The sequence below is a fragment of the Phyllostomus hastatus genome, unplaced genomic scaffold (assembly GCF_019186645.2).
Source record: "Phyllostomus hastatus isolate PE091 unplaced genomic scaffold, TTU_PhHast_1.1 phas_scaffold_28, whole genome shotgun sequence".
Lineage (NCBI taxonomy): Eukaryota > Metazoa > Chordata > Mammalia > Chiroptera > Phyllostomidae > Phyllostomus > Phyllostomus hastatus.
The window spans coordinates 3,437,045-3,460,945 of NW_025334022.1; the positions used below are offsets into that span (position 1 = coordinate 3,437,045).

Here is a 23,901-nt window from a genome sequence, read left to right on the forward strand (position 1 = left end):
CCGCCCTGGTGAACAACTAAGGCTCCACCCCTCATACATAACAGGTGCAACCGAGCCAAAGGAAAAAAAAGGTGGCTCAAACAGAATTGAAAGCTCCACAACCAGTACTTGTAAGCAACTGAGAGCCAGCTTATCAGATGCACAGTTCAAAGCACTGGTGATCAGGATGCTCACAAAATTGGTTGATTTTGGTCGCAAATTAGATGAACAAATTCAGGCTACAATAAGAGAAATGAGGAAAAATGCACAGGGAACCAATAGTGATGGAAAGAAAACTGAAACTCAAAACAATAGAGTGGATCAGAAGGAAGAAAGAAACAACCAAAAAGAAAATAATGGAGAAATAAGAATTCAAAAAAATGAGGAGAGGCTTAGGAACCTCCAGGACATCGTTAAACGTTCCAACATCCAAATTATAGGGGTACCAGAAGGGAAAGACGAAGAACAACAAGTGGAAAAGTTATTTGAACAAATAATAAAGGAGAACTTCCCCAATTTGGCTAAGGAAATAGACTTCCAGGAAGTCCAGGAAGCTCAGAGGGTCCCAAAGAAGTTGGACCCAAGAAGAAACACACCAAGGCACATCATAATTACATTAGCCAAGGTAAAAATGAAGGAGAGAATCCTAGAAGTAGCAAGAGATAAGGGGACAGTCACCTACAAAGGAGTTCCCATCAGACTGTCAGCTGATTTCTCCAAAGAGACCTTACAGGCAAGAAGGGGCTGGAAAGAAGTATTCCAAGTCATGAAAGGCAAGGACCTACATCCCAGATTGCTCTATCCAGCAAAGCTTTCATTTAGAATGGAAGGGCAGATAAAGTGCTTCTCAGATAAGGTCAAGTTAAAGGAGTTCATCATCACCAAGCCCTTATTTTATGAAATGTTAAAGGGACTTATCTAAGAAAAAGAAGATAAAAAATGTATAATAAAATGACAGCAAACTCACAATTACTAACAACCACACCTAAAACAAAAACAAAAAGAAACTTAGCAAACAACTAGAACAGGAACAGACCCACAGAAATGGAGAACACATGGAGGGTTAGCAACAGGGTAGTGGGAGGAGGAGAGAGGGGGAAAGGTAGGGAGAATAAGTAGCATAGATGGTAGGTAGAAATTAGACAGGGGAGGGTAAGAATAGTATGGGAAATGTAGAAGCTAAAGAACTCATGACACATGGACATGAACTAAAGGGAGGGAATGTGGGTGGGAGAGGGTGTGCAGGGTGGAGGGGAATGAAGGGGGAAAATGGGACAACTGTAACAGCATAATCAATAAAATATATTTTAAAAAAAACAAATGTCTTCCTGGAACCACAGATCCCATTGGGATCCTATATGAAAGTGTCAAGAACACACTCTAGGTTTAACCTGAAAAATGAGAACCAAGGACTCCTGGGTTCTCTACTCTGCCTGGGCACCAAAACCTTCTGTACCTTTAATTTCCCAAACCTCTGGTCAATCTGTGAAGAGACTACAGGCCTACAGTTACATTATAATATTTGAAAGATAACTTGAAAAGGAAATGCATTATTAACTACTAGTTGCAGTTTGTGAACAAAGTAACAACTGTTTCTTTACAGTTTCAGAAACACTACAAAGTCTCCCAGGCTTTGCTTTGATATTCAGGTTCATAAGGGAAATGTGTTGGCATCATTTTAGTACTTTGTGTTTAAGTTCAAGTAATGAGACTTTTACTCACTCCAGTGAGAGGCAGAGAAAGGAATGGGTTTAAGGATCTCAGAACTTAAGTAACCAAGAGAGGTTATACACATCCTTCTGGAGCCCATGAACTGAACACCAATGTTCTACAGTGGGAGATGTGCTGAAGAACGATGGATAAACAAGCCAGTCCAGCTCACTAAGAGCAGTAGGTTTCGACTCATTTGATCATTCCCTAGCAGGAGACATTTGCTGATGTCTGGAAACCATTTTAGTTGTCATCATTGTGGGAGGTGGAGAGGGAGGTGCCACTGAGTAAGTAGAGGTGCCAATTAGTAAGTAGAGGCCAGGAATACTACTAAACATCCTATAATGCACAGGACAGTCTCCCAGAACAAAGACTTTTTCCAGCCCAAAAGGTCAAACTTTCAAGGTTGTAAAAATCTGACCTAGAGAATACTTTGATCCTTCCCATCTTAACAACTATAAAATATAATTGAAGATCTATTTTGTGGGCACAGTGAAAGATATAAGCTATGGTCTCTTCCATAAAGAACCTTAGAGTCCAATAGGGATGGATACCAACCAAGCACACAGAAGCTACCAGAAAATAAAGTGTAACACATAGGGGTTTTTTTTTCTACATAGTATAGTATACCCTCTGGGTGCTACAGAACTTTCAGAAGTGAAATAGCAGCCATGACAATCATTCAGAAAAACTTAAGAAGAGATGGCTATTGAGCTGGTATCTGAAGGAGAAAACTACATTTTCTCATCTCCTCATTGTTGAGAAAAAGATGAATCTATGCTCACTGCTCATATTTCCCTTCTTCCTTCTTCTTGTTCCTTATTTAATCAGCATCTTATAATATGATTTTAGGATTCCACAGAAGATGACAAGAAACTCACAACTGTCAACAACTGAATCTAAAAACAAACAAACAAACAAACAAAGCAAACAACTAGAACAGGAACAGTATCACAGAAATGGAGAGTTATTAGTGGGGAGGAGGAAGGATAAAATGGGGGAAAGGTACAGGGAATAAGAGGCATAATTGGTAAGCACAAAATAGACAGAGGGTGATTTAGAATAGTTGAGGAAATGGAGAAGCCAAAGAACTTATATGCATGACCCATGGACATGAACTAAGGAGTAAGGTATGCTGGAGGGCAGGGGGGTACTAGGTGGAGAGGATAAAAGGGGAAAAATTAGAAAAACTGTAATAGAAAAATCAATAAAATATACTTTAAAAAAGAAAATATTCTTATGTAGGTAAACAGTGACATTAATCACCAGGGCCAATCACCTCTCCTCGGTATTAATCTTCCTCAACTCCACCTTTTTGAAATTCTCTTTCTCCTTGGCTTTTATGACATCATCATCTATCCTGGTTCTTTTTAGATTTCTTGGGGCTCAGCGTCAGGTTTCTTTCCACAGCTATCCTATACAAATGTGCCTCAGGGTCTAGTCTGAGGCCTTTTTCTCACTCACCTTTTTCTCTTTATTAATTATTTTATTCATTCATTTAATTCCACTAGTATACATAATTCTACAAGGGTTTTTAAGTAGTTACAATTTCCTGCTATGTATTCTCTCTTAGTTATCACAACCATTCATGTGGTTTTACCTACTATCTCTATATATGGAACCCCCCAAACTGTACCTCTGCCTCTGATATCTTTTCTACACACCACTCATACCTGCCCAACCACCTGCTGGAGACTGTCTGAAGACACCTCAAATCCAACATATCCTAAAATTAGAATGGCCAACCAATAGTTTGCCTGGGAATTTCCCAGTTTTAGCACTGAAAATTCATTGTCTTTGGAATCCCCTTGATGGCAAACAAACTGGAACAGTAAGTCACCATACCTAAAATGAACCCAGTCCTCCTTTTTATCTCCTGATTCCCCTATACCATTTAATAGTAAAGAGAACCTCAACTCCTCTTTACATTACACCCCTTCATGCAATTGATTGCCAAATATTGTCAATTCTCTCTCCAAAATAGTTCCATTATCCTCATGTGCTTTCAACCCCCAGTGCTCTAATTCAGGCCCTTATTACTTCTCACCTGGAAACGTATAATACACTCCTAATCAGTCCCCCTGCCTCTAGTCTACCATAACCCCACTCCCATCCCCTTTGCTGATCAATCTTCCATGATCAAGATCAATCATTCTGAAAACACACCTGATCATATATAGGTAGTCATCTCATGGAAGTCATCAGTATGGAAGACTTGTAGACTGAACCCTAAGAACAGTGTTAAACCAAGGCTCCCAGGTATTCGAGCACGGTGACTATACAATGTGATAACTAAGAAATATTGCTATGGCTGACTAAAATGCATGAGCAATAATGTGAGCCATAAGTGAAATGGAAAAGCAAAATAAAACAAAAACAATCACCATACCTGTGAAAAGCCAGAAAATCTGAGTCTGTCACTTATTATATCTTCTCATTTCTTCCGAGAGGTATATGACAGTCACAGTTAAGGCAATGAAGTACTGCTAGGGCACTCTGGGTAGAACAAACCAGTTATGACCTTGACATTCCTCTGAAACAGAATCAACTGGAAGTTACATTATGCAGAAACTAAGATAGCTTGAGGGAGAATTCACATGCTTCCTTTGTTAGTTCTTATCCGTGGTTCTACTCCCAAATCACTCCTGTTGCAAGAGCCATAGGCGTTCGACTGCAAACTGGCAAGAAAAAAAAGAAAAGATTTTGCTTGAATAATGTCTATATCAATGACAGCAAATATGTATTCCATTTGAATAATGGGGACAGGGACTCAAAACATAGATTATGAGAAATGAAAACTGCCAGACAAAGAAGGAAAGTGCTCTTCCTAAGGGAGAGCAAGCTCATCCCTTCTTCCCCCAGCAAAATATATTTATCTTCTGTCTGTTCTCAGACACTTGAAAATTGTGAATTGTTAATGAAGGAACTCACCTTGGGAGTGAAGGGCTAACCTTCACAGAGACTTTAGGAAAAGATGGCTATCAGAAATACCAGTGCTGTAACCCAATGGTTTACCTCCCTAAAAGTAGGAATTTCCATTGTAAGTAACTTCCTCTTCCATCTGAGTAATTAAGAGATGTAGCCACCCAGCAGGTTTCCCACTGTGGGGGTCCTGCCTTTTTTGACATGTTGGTTTTTCTGTCACTTAAGAGGACAATGAAATATTTCATTTATCTCCCAAAACTTTGCTCCTGAAATTTGTTTTCCCTTCTCTATCTGGGGCCTCCCCAATCAGGAACGCACACATATAAACACACACACACACACACACACACACACACACACACACACACACATTTATTGTTTAATAGCAGCAACATCTCTCCTTCCCACTCAACCTGGGAAATAAAGGCCATGGTTTCTGCTCTACAGTTGTTTGGGCTCTAATCAGTGAGACCAAGCAAGCACAACTGAGAACAAAGTATACTACATAGTAATTTTTTCTATAGTTGCTATAGGAACATGGAGAACGGGGAGGTTACACACACAGGAATCCTTAAGAAAACTATAATATTTTCAAAGAATGGAATCACAGTTTATTCAAGGAATTTCTTCTATAGGGAGAAGGAATTTGAAGATACAAAAAAAAAAAAAACCCTCACAGAATTGGGTGTGCTTATTCTTGCTCTCTCACTCATACATCTCACTTTGGTCTGATAATATGGTTTAGGCTTAAAGCATTAAGTAGCTTGTTCCACGGTAAATTATCTGCTGTTAACCACTTCCTTGACTAGAACCATTATGTTCACTGTCCTGTCCTGCTGATCCCCACACCTCTTCCTTCAGCACTAAACTTGTCTTTTCTTTAGTACTAGAAGGTCCTAGAGAAGTTAGCAAGAATAAGATAAATGCAAATATTTGGTATTTAAGTGAAAATTCACTATATGCCAGACACAGAGCTATATTCTATGTGTTGTCATTACCATTGCAAATAATTTAACTATCAATCTTAAGAGTATACTACATACCAGACAACTAAACACTGTGCTAAGGACTTTTCATACATAATATTTTATTTAATGCTCACAATAAGGCTAAGAAATAGATAATAGTATTGTTCACATTTTACAGATGGGGAAACTGAGGCACAATGGAAGTAAAATGACTTGTCCAAGGGCACACTGTTAATAAATAGCAAAGCCAAAGTTTCACCTTAGCTGTAACAACAAAGTACACATATTAGAGACTGTGATATGGTGCTTAGAACTTGTGGAGAGAGGGATAAGCAAACTTTTTCTGTAAAGCTCAGATAAATATTTTAGGCATTGTGGCCCATATGCTTTCTGTTGTAATTACTCAACTCTGCCACTGCAGTGCAAAAACAGCCACAGAAAATATGTAACCAAAAGAGAGTGTCTGCATTTCAATAAAACTTTATTGAGGAGGCAAGATGGTGGAAGAGTGAATGGAAGCCACACTAACCCCTTCCCAGGACCAATCTGGAATTACAACTAAACTATAAAGAAATCACCCAGAACAAACAACTGAACAATAGTAGAGAGAGAAGCCTTATAACCTCAGACAGCCAGAAGACTCAGCTTCACCACTGACTGACTAGTAAGGAGTGTGGTGAGACTTGTGAGGGCTAGCTGGGTGCCCATGGGTGGCAGCACCAGAGGGATAATTAAGCAGCTGGTTGTATACCCCTGAGACGAATGAGGTCCAAACCATAAGCTGGGATCCCCAGCCTAAAGCACCAGAGCCCCCAAAAGTACACAGGTAACAACCAGCAGTGAAAAGCAGCAGCATTGCTCTCTGCTAGAGACTGATGGCAAGAGACCCAAAGAACTGTTGAAAGGACCAACACACAATTATTTGTTTGCTACCACTTACCAAGGGCTCTGGCAAAGGTAGGGGCAGAGTGGGCTAGCGACACCTAAAGAGAGACTGGGGATGGAAGCTTTGGGAGAAAGCTGAGAGATTACATGCTGGGATCCTGCTATTGAGTCATCCTCCCTATGGTAGCAGCCATCCTGCTCAGGCAGACCACTCCCCTCTGAGCAGTGGCAGCCTAAGGGGAAAAAATAGCCCTGACCCCAGAAGGGATCCTGCCACACCCTATGGTGCTTAAACCTGACTGCTGAGTGCAGAGTCATTAGATTAACAACTGAAGGAGATAGCAACAAACTGTAGTTCCCTGAAGTCTCCCAGCAGGCTGCCTAAGGTCAGACGGGGTCAATATCTGATATCACCAGATGGAGATCCAGAAAGAAAAAACAGTGGTAAATACTAGAGGCTACCAAGACAAAATCCACTGTGGTCTTCTTCATGATTAGCAACATTTTCTTTCCTGCATAGCTTTATAACATTCATTTCTTGTCTAGCAAGACTGTACATATTAAGTCACTAGAATTTATACTATACTTTATTTCTCACCTTTATTATAATAGTCTTAACCTCTTTACACCCTTATTAATACTGGTTCCTTTCCTGTTGATACTAGGATTGTAGGGTGGAGGGAGATATTTTTGTGGATGTGGGTTTGTTCCATGGGTTTGTGGCTTTGTTCTGGCAGCACTTGCACAACAGCATACAAGACATGGAAGGTGGAGTGATGCTCAGAAAAAAAACAGCCAGAGAGAGGAACCCACCAAAGAATGACCCAACAACAATCAAAGCACAGTTATATCCAGAGAGCCAAAATAAACTGCATCCCAACAGCATCAAGTTCAGGAGCTCAAGGAGTCTGCACCACTGAGTCTCAGAGGTCTCCTACCATAAAGGTTTATATCACAAACTCATGTAGTCTGAAGACATCAATTTAAGAAGCAGAGGCTAATAAGAACAGTCTCACAAACAATGGGAAGATAAAGAAACAATCCGCAAATGAAAGAAAAGGAGGTCTCAGAAAGAATCCTAAATGAAGTAGAGGCAAGTCAACTATCAGATATTGAGTTCAAAGCAATGGTTATAAAGAAGTTCAATGAGATCATTGAGAAGTACCAAAAACTACAGGGAAACTATGAGGAACTTACTGCAAACTATATCAACATGAAAATGGAAAAGGAAATGATCAGTAACAGCCAAGAGCAAATGAAGAATAAATTTCTGAATTGAAGTACATAGTAGAAGGAATCAAAATCAAGCTAGATGAAGCAGAAGATCGAATCAGTGAGCTGGTAGACAAGGTAGAAAAAAACTCCAAGAAAGAGCAAGAAAAGGAAAAAAACTCAAAAAGAACAAAGATGGCTTAAGAGAACTTCAGCACAAAATGAAACATAATAATATCAGTATAATAGAGATAGCAGAAGAAGAGGAGGAAGGAATAGAAAACCTGTTTGAAAAACTAATGATGGGACTTCCGGCCAAGATGGAGGCCTAGGTGGACACACTCCTTCCTCACACAACCAAAATTAAGGACAACAACAATTTAGAAACAAACAAACAAAAAAAAACAGAACAGACAGAAAATTGAACTGGACAGAAGTCCCAACAACCATTCATCCAGACCGGTGAGAGGGGTGGAGTCGGCGGCCAGCAGAGAGGGGTCACGGCAGGAAAAAGCAGTGGCTGGCAGGACCAGGTACACAGGGCGCAGGCGGCGGCTAGCAGACCGCAGTGGCAGACCCTGGGGGATGGGTGTGAGGAGACAACGAGCAGACCCAGTGAGGCACACAAGGCAACTGGCTGGGCTCGGGGAGGCAACGAGCAGACCCACTGAGGTACACAAGGCTGCTGGCTGTCCGCAGTCCCACATTAGTGGGCAGATAAACCAGGTGAAAACGGGCAACGAGACAGACCATGCAACCCAGGGCTGCAGCGCCAGGAAATAAAGCCTAAAGCACTGATTGAAAACACTTGTGGAGGTTGAGGTGCCGGAAGAGACCCCCATCCTCACAGGAGAGTTCGTTGGAGAGACCCACAGGGTCCTAGAATGTACACAAGCCCACCCACCCAGGAACAGCACCAGAAGGGCCCAATTTGCTTCTGGGAAGCAGCAGAGGGGACTGAAATGTGACAGAGAGCAGGACAAGTGCCATTGTTCCCTCTCTGACCCTGCTCCCACATAAAGCGTCGCAACCCAGCGACTGGGTTGACCCGCCCTGGTGAACACCTAAGGCTCTGCCCCTCATACATAACAGGCATGACCAGACCAAAAAAACAAAAAACAAAAAACAAACAAACAAAAAAACGCTCAAACAGAAGAACAAACCAAAGCTCCAGTGCCAACACTTTTAAGTGACCAAGAGATAGCCAACCTATCAGATGCACAGTTCAAAGCACTGGTGATCAGGATGCTCACAGAGTTGGTTGATTTTGGTCACAAATTAGATGAACAAATGAAGGCTACTATAAGTGAAATGAAGAAAAATGCACAGGGAACCAATAGTGATGGAAAGAAAACTGGGTCTCAAATCAATGGAGTGGACCAGAAGGAAGAAAAAAACATACAGCCAGAAAAGAATGAAGAAATAAGAATTCAAAATAATGAGAAGAGGCTTAGGAACCTCCAGGACATCGTTAAACGTTCCAACATCCAAATTATAGGGGTACCAGAAGGAGAAGACGAAGAACAACAAGTGGAAAAGTTATTTGAACAAATAATAAAGGAGAACTTCCCCAATCTGGCTAAGGAAATAGACTTCCAGGAAGTCCAGGAAGCTCAGAGAGTCCCAAAGAAGTTAGACCCAAGAGGAAACACACCAAGGCACATCATAATTACATTAGCCAAGATTGAAATGAAGGAGAGAATCCTAGAAGCAGCAAGAGATAAGGGGACAGTCACCTACAAAGGAGTTCCCATCAGACTGTCAGCTGATTTCTCAAAAGAGACCTTACAGGCAAGAAGGGGTTGGAAAGAAGTATTCCAAGTCCTGAAAGTCAAAGACCTACATCCCAGATTGCTCTATCCAGCAAAGCTTTCATTTAGAACGGAAGGCCACGACTTCCGGCCAAGATGGAGGCATAGGTGGACGCACCGTGCCTCCTCGCACAACCAAGATAGGGACAACAACAATTTAGAAACAGAATAACAACCAGAACCTACAGGAAATTGATCTGAATGGAAGTCGGTCAACCAAGAAGTTAAAATAGACCCATTCATCCAGACTGGTAGAAGGGGCAGAGTCAGGCAGCCGGCCCCGGGCTGTGACACAGAGAGCAGAGAGTGAGAGCGTTGCGACTGGGCGTGAAAGGCATTCTGGGCGTGCAAGACCACAGTGGGTGGACCCTGAGCATGCAAGTGGCAGCTGGCAGACCCCAGCTGAGGGGTGGCAACTGCAGACCCAGAGAGGTGGCGACAGTGAAACAAGGCACTTCGCGCAACCTAGGATCACAGCGCTGGGAAATAGAGCCTCAGTGCACTGATTGAAAACCCCTGTGGAAGTTGAGGCACGGGGAGAGACTCTCAGCTTCACAGGAAAGGTCCTTGGAAAGTCCCACGTCGTGCACAAACCAGAATTCGGACCAGAAGGGCCCAGTTTGCTCAGGGGAAGAGGCGGAAGGGACTGAGGTCTGACTGAGAATGGAGCAAGCACCATTGTTCCCTCTTGGACCCCACCTCCACATACAACATCACAACCAAGCAACTGGTGTGCACCGCCCTGGTGTACACCTAAGGTTCCACCCCTCATATGTAACAGGCGCGACCAGACCAAAGGGGGGAAAAATGATGGCTTAAACAGAATTCAGATCCCTGCAGCCACTACTTGTAAGCAACCAAGAGATAGACCTATCAGTGTCTATCAGATGCACAGTTCAAAGCACTGGTGATCAGGGTGCTCACAGAGTTGGTTGATTTTGGTCACAAATTAGATGAACAAATGAAGGCTACTATAAGTGAAATGAAGAAAAAATGCACAGGGAACCAATAGTGATGGAAAGAAAACTGGGTCTCAAATCAATGGAGTGGACCAGAAGGAAGAAAGAAACATACAGCCAGAAAAGAATGAAGAAATAAGAATTCAAAAAAAAATGAGGAGAGGCTTAGGAACCTCCAGGACATCGTTAAACGTTCCAACATCCAAATTATAGGGGTACCAGAAGGAGAAGACGAAGAACAACAAGTGGAAAAGTTATTTGAACAAATAATAAAGGAGAACTTCCCCAATCTGGCTAAGGAAATAGACTTCCAGGAAGTCCAGGTAGCTCAGAGAGTCCCAAAGAAGTTAGACCCAAGAGGAAACACACCAAGGCACATCATAATTACATTAGCCAAGGTAAAAATGAAGGAGAGAATCCTAGAAGCAGCAAGAGATAAAGGGACAGTCACCTACAAAGGAGTTTCCATCAGACTGTCAGCTGGTTTCTCAAAAGAGACCTTACAGGCAAGAAGGGGCTGGAAAAAAGTATTCCAAGTCATGAAAGGCAAGGATCTACATCCCAGATTGCTCTATCCAGCAAAGCTTTCATTTAGAATGGAAGGGCAGATAAAGGGCTTCTCCGAGAAGGTCAACTTAAAGGAGTTCATCATCACCAAGCCCTTATTTTATGAAATGTTAAAGGGACTTATCTTAGAAAAAGAAGCTAAAAAAAACATGTATTATAAAATGACGGAAAATTCACAATTATTAACAACCACACCTAAAACAAAAACAAAAAGAAACTAAGCAAACAACTAGAACAGGAACAAAACCACAGAAATGGAGATCACATGGAGGGTTAGTAACAGGGTAGTGGGAGGAGGAGAGAGGGGGAAAGGTAGGGAGAATAAGTAGCACAGATGGTAGGTAGAAAATAAACGGGGAGGGCAAGAATGGTATGGGAAAAGTAGAAGCTAAAGAACTCATGACACATGGACATGAACTAAAGGGGGAAATGTGGGTGGGAGGGGGTGTGTGGGGGGGAGTGAAGTGGGGAATGGGACAACTGTAATAGCATAATCAATAAAATATTTTTAAAAAATAATGGAAGGCCAGATAAAGCACTTCTCTGATAAGGTCAATTTAAAGGAGCTCATCATCACCAAGCCCTTATTATATGAAATGTTAAAAGGACTTATCTAAGAAAAAGAAGATAAAAAACATGAACAGTAAAAAGACAGCAAACTCACAATTATTAACAACCACATCTAAAACAAAAGTAAGCTAAGCAAGCAACTAGAACAGGAACAGAACCACAGAAATGAAGATCACATGGAGGGATAGCAACAGTGGAGAGGGAGGAGGAGAGAGGGGGAAAAGGTACAGAGAAAAAGTAGTATAGATGGTAGGGAGAAAATAGACAGGGGACGGCAAGAATAATATGGGAAAGGTAGAAGCTAAAGAACTTATGACACATGAACATGAACAAAAGGGGGGAAATGTGGGTGGGAGGCAGTGTGCGGGGGGAGTGAAGGGGGAAATGGGACAACTGTAATAGCATAATCAATAAAATATATTTAATAAAAAAGTAATGATGGAAAACTTCCCTACTTTGAAGAGAGAAAGAGTTACACAAATCCAAGAAGCAGAGAGGATCCCCAAAAGAAGAACCCAAAGAGGCTTAGTCCAAGAGACATCATAATTAAAATGTCAAAATTTTAAGACAAAGAGAGAACCCTAAAGGCAGCAAGGCAGAAACAGAAAGTAGCATACAAGGGAGCAAGGGAGCTGAAATAAGGCTAGCAACTGGCTTCTCAGTGGAAACACTACAAGCTAGTAGGGAATGGCAAGAAATATTCCATGTAATGAAAAGCAAAGGGCTGCCACCAAGACTACTCTATCCAGCAAGGTTATCAATTAAAATGGAAGGCAAAATAAGGAATTTCCCAGACAAAAGAAGGCTGAAAGTATATACTACCTCCAAACCAGCATTGAAAGAAATCCTAAAAGGAATGCTTTAAGAAAAGAAAGAAAAAGAGAGACAGAGAGAGGAACACAAGTATGAAGGGAGTGAAATGGCGATGAATAAGTATCTATCAATAATAACCTTAAATGTAAATTGATTAAATGCTTCAATCAAAAGACATAGGGTAGCTGAATTAGTAAGAAAACATGGCTCACACATATGCTGCCTTTAAGAGAACCATCTCAAAATGAAAGACCTACACAAACTGAAAGTGAAGGGTTGGAAAAAATGTTCCAAGCAAATAGGAAAAAAAAGCTGGAGTAGCAATACTCATATCTGTCAACATGGACTTCAAAACAAAGGCCATAAAAAGAGACCCAGAAGGATACTTCATAATACTCAAGGGAAGAATCTATCAAGAACACATAAACATTCTAAACCTATACACAACCAACACAGAAGCACTCATATATGTAAGGAAAATCTTGAAGGACTTCAAGAAAGATACAGACAGCAACATACATATACTAGGGGACTTTAACACCCCACTGTCAACAATGAATAGATCTTTGAAACAAAATATCAAAAAGGATATTGTGGCATTGAACAATGTCCTAGATCAAATGGACTTAACTGATATATGTAGAACCTCTCATCCCCCCAAAAGCAAAATACACATTTTTTTCAAATGCACATGGAACATTTTCAAAGATAGACCACATGATAGGACACAAACAAGACTCAATAAATTCAAGAAAATTTAAATCATATCAGGCATTTTCTCAGATCACAAGGGCCTGAAACTAGAAACCAACCTCAAGGAAAAAACTCAAAAAGACTAAAATTAATGTAGACTGAATAACATGCTATTAAACAATGAATGGATGAATAATGAGATAAAGGAAGAAACCAAAAGTTTCTGGAAACAAATGGAAATGCACTCACAACAGTCCAAAACTCGTGGGACACACAGCAAAGGCTATCCTGAGGGAGAAGTTCATAGCAATACAGGCCTATCTAAAAAATATAGAAACACCATGTGATCTCACCTTTAAGTGGAACCTAACCAACAAAACAAAGAACAAAGCAAAATACAACCAGACACATTGAGATTAAGAGCAAATGGGCAGTAACCAGAGGGGAGATGGGAGGGGATAATGGGAGAAAAGGGGGAAGGGTTTTCAAGAACAACTATAAAGGACACATGGCAAAAACCAAGGGGGATGGAATCAGAGGAAGGATGTAGGGATGGCTGAGGTGAAAGGGAAAAGGCAGACAACTGTACTTGAACAACAATAAAATAAAAAAAGATAGAAACATATCAAATAAATAACCTAACCCTACATCTACAAAAACAAATAAACAAACAAACAAAGCCTAGAGTAAGAAGGAAGGAAATAACCAAGATCAGAGCAGAATGAAATAACAAAGAGACTAAAAGAACATTTCTAAGGATCAATAAATCCAGGAACTGGTTCTTTGAAAAGATAAACAAAATTGACAGCCTTTAAGCATCAAGAAAAAAAAGAGAGAGGCCTCACCCAAATAAACAAAATCAGAACTGAAAGAGGAGAGATTACAACTGATACCACAGAAATACAAAGGATTGTAGGAAATTACTATGAAGAACTATATACTGAGAAATTGGAAAACCAGGGTGAAATGGATAAATTTCTAGAAAAATATAATCTTCCAAAACTGAATGAAGAAGAAGCAAAAAAACCTAAGCAGACCAACAAGAGCTGACAAAATCAAAGCAGGAATGAAAACACTGCTGGCACATAAAAGCCCTGGACCGGACAGGAAGAACTAACCCCTATCCTTCACAGATTATTCCAAAAAAATCCAAGACTGAAGACTTCCAAACTTTTTCTGAAGCCATCATCACCCTAAACCCTGAACCACACAAAGACACAAGAAAGGAGGAAAACTACAGGCCAATATTGCTAATGAACATAGACACTAAAATCCTCAACAAAATATTAGCAACTGCATCCAGCAATACATTAAGAAGACCATATGCCATGAGCAAGACAAATTCATCCCAGGGATGCAAGGATGGTACAATATTCACAAATCAATAAATGTAATACAGCACATAAACAAAAGGAAAGACAAAAGTGACATGATCATATCAATAGATGAGGAAAGAGCATTTGATAAGGTACAGTACCCATTTATGATAAAAACACTCAGCAAAGTAGGAATAGAGGGTGCATACCTGAATATAATAAAGGCCATATACAAGAAAGCTACAAAGACTCAATGGGAAACATCAAATTCAATGGGCAAAAAGTAAAAGCTTTCCCACTAAGATCAGGAACAAGACAAGGATATCCACTTACACCTCTTCTATTCAAGATAGTACTAGAAGTCCTAGCCACAGTGATCAGACAAGAAGAAGAAATAAAAGGCATCCAAATTGGAAAGGGGGAGGTAAAACTGTCATTGTTTTCAGATGACATGATAGTGTATATAGAAAACCCTACAAACTCCACCTAAAAACTACTCAACCTAATAAATCAATTTGGCAAAACAGTGGAACACAAAGTCAACATTCAGAAATTGAAGGCATTTTTGTATAGCCACAATGAAATATCAGAAACATTAATCAGGAAAAATATCCCATTTGATATAGTATCATGAAAAATAAAGTACCTAGGACTAAACCTAACCAAGGAGGTAAAAGAACTGTACTCAGAAAACTATACAACACTGAAGAAAGAAACTAAGGAACAAACAAATGGAAGTATGTACCATGTTCATGGATTGGAAGAATTAACATCATCAAAATGTCCATACTACCCAAAGCAATTTATAGATTCAATGCAATACCTATTAAAATGCCAATAACAATTGCTTCTCACCCTTTTGTCTAAGATCAAGTGTAGTATCTGTTCTTATCAGTTTAAAATATCAATAACATATTTCACAGATATAGAACAAACATTTCAAAAATTTATATGGAACCATAAATGACCCTAAATAGCCACAGCAATTTTGAGATAGAAGAACGAAGTAGGAGGGATTACCATACCTGACATCAAACCATATTACAAGGCCACAGTCATCAAAACAGTATGGTACTAGCAAAATAGACACATAGATCTATAGAACAGAATAGGGAGACCAGAAATAAACCGAAGCCTCCATGGTCAATTAATATTTGAGAAAGTGGGAAGAATTATAAAATGGAGTAAAAATAGCCTGTTCAACAAGTGGTGTTAGATCTGGAAAGCTACATGCAAAAAAAGTTAGACTTGACCAACAACTTACACCATATACAAAAATAAAATCAAGGTGGATAAAAAAAACTTAAATATAAGTTGTGACACCATAAATGTCCTAGAGGAGAAGATAGGAAAGAAAATCTCACATATTCCACACAGCAATATTTTTCACCAATATATCTGCTAGAGCAAGGGACATAATGGAAAGAGTAAACAAATGGGACTTTCTAGGGCTGCTCCACCTACAGGGCCCACCCCCTCTGGCCTCCATGGATGAGAATATGTCTACCAAGACATGATCTGCTTGGGGAGGAAAGGTGGCTGATCTCTGAAAGGAGAAGGGCCAAGAGCTTTTTCCTCAATGGGCTTTTATTAGGTTCATTTTGCACAGGAATACAGGTAAAGCTCATCAATCAATGTCAGGCAATAAGGATCAAACAATAGATAACATACAAAGAACTAGGAGGTCTTATTCTGAGTCAGGGTCTGTTAGCTAAAGGACTATAACACTTTGGGAAACAAACTCATTTCCTGCTGAGACCCTTCTCAGAAAATTGAGAGCATCCTTAGCAAACCAGGTTTCACAGGATTTTACATATTCTTTCTTAGGCCTGATAACCCCCCAGGGAACCTGCCCTTTACAGCACAGGCCTCCACCACCCTCTGTCATTGCTTCAGGCTTATGTCAGGCAGGGGAAGTAAGGCATCCAAGAGATTAGGAAACTTACTGCAGACAGAGTGAGGTCTCAGGCTCTGTCAAAGCCAAGGGGCAAAGGTACATCACCCCCTTTTGCTATAGCCCCTCAAGTGCTTCCCTGAGGGCCCCCCATGATTGTGTCTGTCTTAGGTCATCCATCCCTTGAGGAATCTTACCCATCATTGGCTAACCAATCATGCACTGGGAGCCAGGCAGGGTTAAGTAAAAGGAGCAGAGATGGTGCCCTGCCAGGAAGATAAGTTTTGTCTCCTTAGTGGCTTATGGTCCCAAGGTCTCTCACTCAGCCTTAGCCATGGGAGGTTACAGCTTCTGAAACCAGGAAGGGTGGTTCCCAACAGGACTTCATTAACATAAAAAGCTCCTGCATAGTTAAAGAAAACATCAACAAAATGAAAAGGCGACCAACCATATGGGGAAATATATTTGCCAACAATATCTCATACAAGTGCTTGATCTCCAAAATATATAAAGAACTCACAGGACCCCACACCAGAAAGACAAACAATCCAATTTAAAAATTGGCAAAGGACCTGAACAGACACTTCTCCAAAGAAGACATACAAAAGGCCCAGAGACATATGAAAGGATGCTCAGCATCACAAGCCAGCAGAGATGCAAATTAAAACCACAATGAGATACCACTTCACACCAGTCAGAATGGCCATCATAAACAAATCAATAAACAAGTGTTGGATAGGATGTGAAGGAAAGAGAACCCTAGTGTGCTGTTGGTGAGAATGCTGACTGGTTCAGTCACTGTGGAAAACAGTATGGGATTTCCTCAGAAAACTAAAAATGGATCTGCCTTTTGACCCAGCAATTCCACTACTAGGATTATATCCTAAGAACCCTGAAACACCAATCCAAAAGAACCTATGCACCCCAGTGTTCATAGCAGCACAATTTACAATAGCCAAGTACTGGAAGCAACCTAGGTGCCCATCGGTAAATGAATGGATCAAAAAACTATGGTATATTTACACAATGGAATTCTATGCAGCAGAAAGAAGGAAGAAATCCTACCCTTTGCAACAGCATGAATGGAACTGGAAAGCATTATGCTAAGTGAAATAAGCCAGGTGGTGAAAGACAAATACCATATCATCTCACCTTTAACAGGAACCTAAACAACAAAACAAACAAATAAGCAAAATATAACCAAAGACACTGAAATAGAGAACAGGCTGACACTGACCAGAGGGGAAAGGGGAAGGAATTTTAGGGGAAAAGAGGAAGGGTTTACAGGAACAAGTATAAAGGGCACATGGACAAAAGCTGGAGGGGGTGGAATGGGAGGGAGATGGGGAGGACTGGGGGGTGGGCGGGTATGGGAGTAAAAGACAGAAAACTGCACTTGAACAACAATTAAAATAAAATAAATAATTATATAAAAAAGATACAAGAAACATTGTACAGAGGACAATGATGCCTCAGTCCCATTCAAAGTAAGTACCTTGGGACCTCACACTCTTCTCCCAATTGCCATCGCAACCCTGTTGTATTTTCCTGAATCTCATTGATGATATGAAATCTATATCCTTTCAAAGGTGATTTCAGTTTTGTGAAAAGCCAGAAGTGTCAGGGCACCAGATAGGGTCTGTAGGGGGGCTGAATCACCTGGGTGATTTGATGTTTCATAAAAAAACTCTGCATGAGATATGATGTATTAGTGGGTGCATTGTCATGATGCAGCTGCCAGTCACCCGCTGCCCATAGTTGTGGCCTTCTGAATCATCTGAATAGTTTGGATGGAGGAATGTTCAAGCTTAATGCAAAATTTAATGCAAATTTGTTGCTCTATTTACTCAGTCATTTTGAATGTGACAGCCACACAGTACATTTGCTCACTTGGCATCTACCACCCCCCCACTGTCTAGTACAATGAAGTCATCACTGTATACACATGTGCATTCCAGTCCACTCTCCTTGCTGCTAGATTACATTGATGTCACACAAACCATTTGCATTATATTAATTATGGCTGGACTTTTTCTGGGTTCAAGACCTGGCTGTCATCACAAGTTCTTTAGTCTCTCTGTGTCTCAGTTTCTTCATATGCAGAACAGCAATAATGCCTATCTCATAGAGTCATCATGAGGAGAAAGAAGAAAGAAAAGGAGGAAGGAAGGAAGGAAGGAAGGAAGGAAGGAAGGAAGGAAGGAAGGAAGGAAGGGAGGAAGGGAGGGAGGGAGGGAGGGAGGAAGGGAGGGGGAGGGGAGGGGAGGAAGAAAGGATACTTGGCATATAGTGAATAAGTCATTAATGAAAGAACATCACATGGCTGGTCCTCAGAAGGTAGGAGAAAGGACAGGGATGATGATAGGTGCCAATCTCTTTAGAATCAGACCAGTGGGCCTCCTGACGAGTATGGTTCTGTTGGTTGGGAGTCAACTCACAAAGCAAAAGATCACCAGTTTGATTCCCAGTCAAGGATACATGCTTGGGATGTGAGGTTCTGTCCCCTGTTGGGGTGCATGCAAGAGGCAACCAATCAATATTCTCTCCTTCTCTTAAAAATAAATAAATAGGTCCAGGAGTTCCAGCCAAGATGGAGGCATAGTTAGAAACACTTCACTTCCTTGAATGACCAAAAGGAGGATAACAACCAATTTAAAAACAATAAACAACCAGAAGTGCCAGAAAATCAAACTGCATGGAACTCTGACAACCAAAGAGTTAAAGAAAAATTCATGCCGACCAGTAGGAGGAGCAGAGAGGACCTATGACAAGGTGACAGATCACATGGGCAAGGAGGGGTTGTCTGACAAAGAAACTAAAGATTCAAAACCTCTAGCTATAAAATACTGTGGAGGTTGCAAAGGTGGGAGAAACTCCCAGTCTCACAGGAAAGTTTGTTGGAAAGCAGCACTACAGCAGAGCAAGCTATCAGCATTGTTTCCTCTCTGACCAGGACCCCACAGACAGCATCACAACACAGCCTAGAGGGTTGACCCACCCTGGCAAATACCTAAGGCTCTGCCCCATTACAACATAACAGGTGAGCCAAGGCAAAGAAATATGAGCCAAATGAAAAAACAGATCAAAACTCCAGAAAAAGAGCTAAGCTACAAGGAGATAATACAGCCTATCTGATGCATAGTTCAAAATACTGGTAATCAGGATGCTCACAGAATTGATTGAGTTTGGTTGCAAAATGAAGGAAGAAATGAAGGCTACACAAAGTTAAATAAGCAAAATATATAGGAAACCAACAGTGAAGGGAGGGAAACCAGGGCTCAAATCAACAATTTGGAACAAAAGGAATAAAGAAGCATTGAACTGGAACAGAAAGAAGAAACAAGAATTCAAAAAAACAAATGAGAAGAGGCTGAGGAACCTCTGGAAAGACTTTAAATGTTCTGACATCCAAATCGTAGGGGTGCCAGGAAGAGAAGAGGAAGCACAAGAATTTGAAAACTTAATTTGAGAAAAATAATGAAGAACTTCCCTAATCTGTCAAAGAAAATAGACTTCCAGGAAGTCCAGGAAGCTCAGGGAGTCCCCCAAAAGTTGGACCCAAGGAAGCACACACCAAAGCACATCATAATTAAGTTACCTAAGACTAAAAATAAAGAGAGAATCTTAAAAGCAGCAAGAGGAAGGGAGAGAGTTACCTACAAAGGAGTTCCCATAAGGCTGTCAGCTGATTTCTCAAGAGACCTTACAAGTAAGAAGGGACTGGAAAGAAGTATTCAAAGACAAGAAAGGCAAGGACCTACATCTGAGATTACTATATCCAGCAAAGCTATCATTTAGAATGGAAGGGCAGATAAAGTGCTTCCCAGATAAGGTCAAGTTAAAGGAGTTCAACATTACCAAGCCCTTATTATATGAAATGTTAAAGGGACTTATCTAAAAAATAGAAGATCCAAAACTATGATCGGGAAAATGACAACAAACTCATAACTATCAACAACTGAACCTAAAAAACAAAAACAAAAAAAAAACTAAGCAAACAGCTAGAACAGGTACAGGATCACAGAAATGCAGATCATATGGAGGGTTATCAGCATGGAGGGGGGGAGGATAATGGGGGGAAATGCACCAGGAATAAGAAGCATCAATGGTAGTTACAAAATAGACAGGAAAAGGTTAAGAATAGTATAGGAAATGAAGAAGCCAAAGAACTTATATATATAATCCATGCACATGATTTAAGGAGGAGGGGAAATGCTGGAGGGTGGGGTGGGCAATGCAGCGGGGAGGGAGATGAAGGCAAGAAAAAAATAGGACAACTGTAATAGCATAATCAGTAAAATATACTTTAAAAAATAATAGTATAGGAAATAGAGAAGCCAATGAATTTTTATGTACATCCCATGGAGATGAACTAAGGGGGGCAGGAACCTGTAGGGTGGCTGGTTACAAGGTGGAGTGGAGTTAAAGAGGAGGAAAAAAATGGGACAACTGTAATAACATAATCAATAGAATATACTTAAAATAATTAAATAAAATGTATTTTTAAAATAAAATCAGACCCTAGGGCCTCAATGGTCTTCATACCTAGAAACTGTAATTACTCCCTCAGGATTCGAGCTGATTTTACTCTCCCTTCAGCTACACAAACCTTGTACTTTTGTGAATTTACATTCCTATTTTAGTCCTTAGTGTGAAAGTCTCCTAGTTTCAATGCAGTTCTCATCAGGCCCTGCAAACCCCCTCTCATGGGAAGGCAGGAATATAATTGTGTCATTATTTGTTAAATGTTTCCTTCAGGAATAGGATTCTAGCCACTGGGGTCATGTCTGTGTCCCAAGTACCTGGCCAGAGTAGGTGCTCAGTAAATGTTGCTGGCTTAATAGAACTGGCTTCAGAGTGGTCCTGCCTAGAAGGAGAAGGAAAGTGACTTCTCCTTAAATGCCCTTCGAGCCTTGACCAGGTGGCCCAATTGATTGGAGCATCATCCCTACACCAAAAGGTTGCAGATTCAGTTCCTGGTTAGGACACATACCTGGATTGTGGGTTCAGTCCCAAGTCAGGGCACCTATGGGAGGCAACCGATTGATGTTTCTCTCTTGGATCTCTCTCTCTATCCCTTCCTCTCTCTAAAATCAATGAATGTATCCTAAGGTGAGGATTTTTTTAAAAAAAAAAACCCTTCTAACATTGAGGGTCCCTGTTTTCTGAGAGAGAGAGAAAAAGAGAGAGAGAGAGAGAGAGAGAGAGAGAGAGAGAGAGAGAGAGAGAGAGAGAGAGAGAGAGAATGAGAATGTGAGGAAGGTGTAAGAGAGTAAGGGATGGTTGCATGGGCAGGAAAGTGCAGAACATCCTGTTCTTGACTTTCGTTAAGCAAACAGGAGCCATGTTGCACTGGTCTCTCTAGGTCATGCTCCTGAATATTCATCCAGTGAAAGACACCTGAAGCAAGGTTATTGCTTTGAGCTAAAACCATACTCATGGAATCTTCCAACTTTAAGAAAGCCCTAAAGTACCTCTCCTTGTCATCCAGCCCTGAAAAAAAATCATCCTTCCTGCAATACTGACTTGCCAGTCTTTCTCAATGAAAAATTCTCTTCCTTATCTACCAACTTGCCTCCCTTCCTCTAAAATGTGTCTTACATAATAGTCCACTTTTTCATTCTGAGATTTGTTAGAGTTATTTATAGGATCTGACTGTACAATCAGCACTGTACTGATTGAAATTGGATGTACCTCTCCAATGCATTATTCTTCCCTGCCTCACTATCCCTAACCCTACTACCACCACTTTCAGTCTCCTTTCCAGAATTTCAATCCAATAATTGGCATGACAAAACACACCCTCAGAACATTCAGTGGAATTGATAATGGAAGCAGTGCTGACGTGTGCAAATTTGAGATCTGTGTCAAGTCACATATGTAGTCATTTCAAGACTATCCAAGAAGCAACAATTTTCCATCTTATAATAATAGCTGTAATTATGAAAATAGCTAATTGATTGCTTATTCATCTAATATTTACAATAATCTATGATAAAAAATGACTAGTTGCCAGGGGCTAAATTAACTCTCTTAATCTTCATAGGTATAGCATGGATTACTAGTATAATCTTCATTTTTCAGATGGGGAAAGTGAGAGACAGAGAGATTAAGTAACTTGTCAAGGACACCCAGCCAGGAAGTGAGGGAGCTGAAATTTTAACACCAGGTCTTTCTGTCTGACTATAAAGACCATGCTACTGCTCTGCCATATTAGAAATATCTTTGTATTTGCAGCCTATGTTGCACTGTTAAGCTAACAAATACATATGGGAAATGCCATCTTCCATTTTGAGGATGTTTCAAAGCACTTTGCCATCCATGAACTATTTGACCACCATGTCATCCCTATGAGGAAGGTATGGTGGGTGGTGGGATCACCCTAGCACAGATAAAGACCCAAACACAAACACTTGCCCCAAGTCTCACTACAAATCAGAAGCCAAATCAGAGTCAGAGTTCAATAAAGATGTTTTCAAAATGTGTTATTTATTGCTGAGAGGAGTTAAGCTTCCTCCACCTCCTTTTTTCTGATTTCATGCTGAAGATTGTAAAGGAAGTGGGCAGCTCACAGCAGGTCATGAAACCCCCATCCAAAAAATCTTGAAACTGAAAATTATTTGGGCATACCTGATTTTATCTCCCATTCACCACAATCCTTCAGGATCTGCACTACTTGAACACATCCTGTAATCTAAAGAGGGGGGTTGGAAACTTGGTCCTTAAGAACTAGATACACTGAAGACATAAACACATCTCACCATAGACCTTGCCATTGTTTTCTTTTATTTATTGATTACAGGTTCACAATTCTAAAATCTACCAAGTTCTGAAAACCAAAAGAAAAAAATTAACACATTTTCTATCAAACCTTATATGGTGGAAAACTGATATAAACTGTTGTGAGGAAATTTGTGGTCTTGATTTATCCCATTGAGTCTAAGTTTTCATAGGTTTCACTGCTGAAATATTAATGTATTTGATTATAGTATGATTGCCAGATATATTATAGAACATCTGTGAAACTGAAATTTCAGATAAACAGTGAATAATTTTAAATGTAAATATGTTTGTTACAATATTTGGGGCATAGTTATACTAAAAAAATATTCACTATTTATCTGAATGTAAATGTAACTAGATGCCTTGCATTTTTATTTGATAAATTTGGCAACCCTGAGTGCTGCCTCAAACTCCACTGGGGGTGTTACATAATATATGGCACAGACATATATTACTGTTCTAAAATCAAACAAATTTACAATTCCAAAACACATCTGGTCCCAAGAGCTTTTGAATAGGGGCTGTGGATATGTATACCTGTAGCATCCTTCCAGAAGTGAGCTTGATACTGCCATGGCACCCAGCTCTCAAAGATTTCTGCCATCTGATTCAGTTGCTTCTTTGGCTCTCATTATATTTCTCCTCTGTTCTGTTAGATGTATCATTAGCTTGATCAACAATTTATTGCTCTCTGCTTCTCCCTGGTGAGAAGTTTTCCAATACAGTCTCCCATTTTTCCTTCTAGAATGCCCTTTTTGGAGTAGGAATTGAGCTCCCGTCACCCTCTGCTGCTATTTCATCACTAGAAGAAGCAAT

At 40.4% G+C, this 23,901-nt stretch overlaps 1 protein-coding gene and 1 pseudogene across 1 annotated transcript in view; both read left to right on the forward strand.

Annotated features, from left to right (window-relative positions):
* Positions 1-23,901, forward strand: part of TRPC5 (transient receptor potential cation channel subfamily C member 5) — a 346,676-nt gene that overhangs the window by 268,960 nt on the left and 53,815 nt on the right. The gene's annotated exons all lie outside the window — the stretch shown is intronic.
* Positions 15,252-15,370, forward strand: LOC123805246 (annotated as a pseudogene).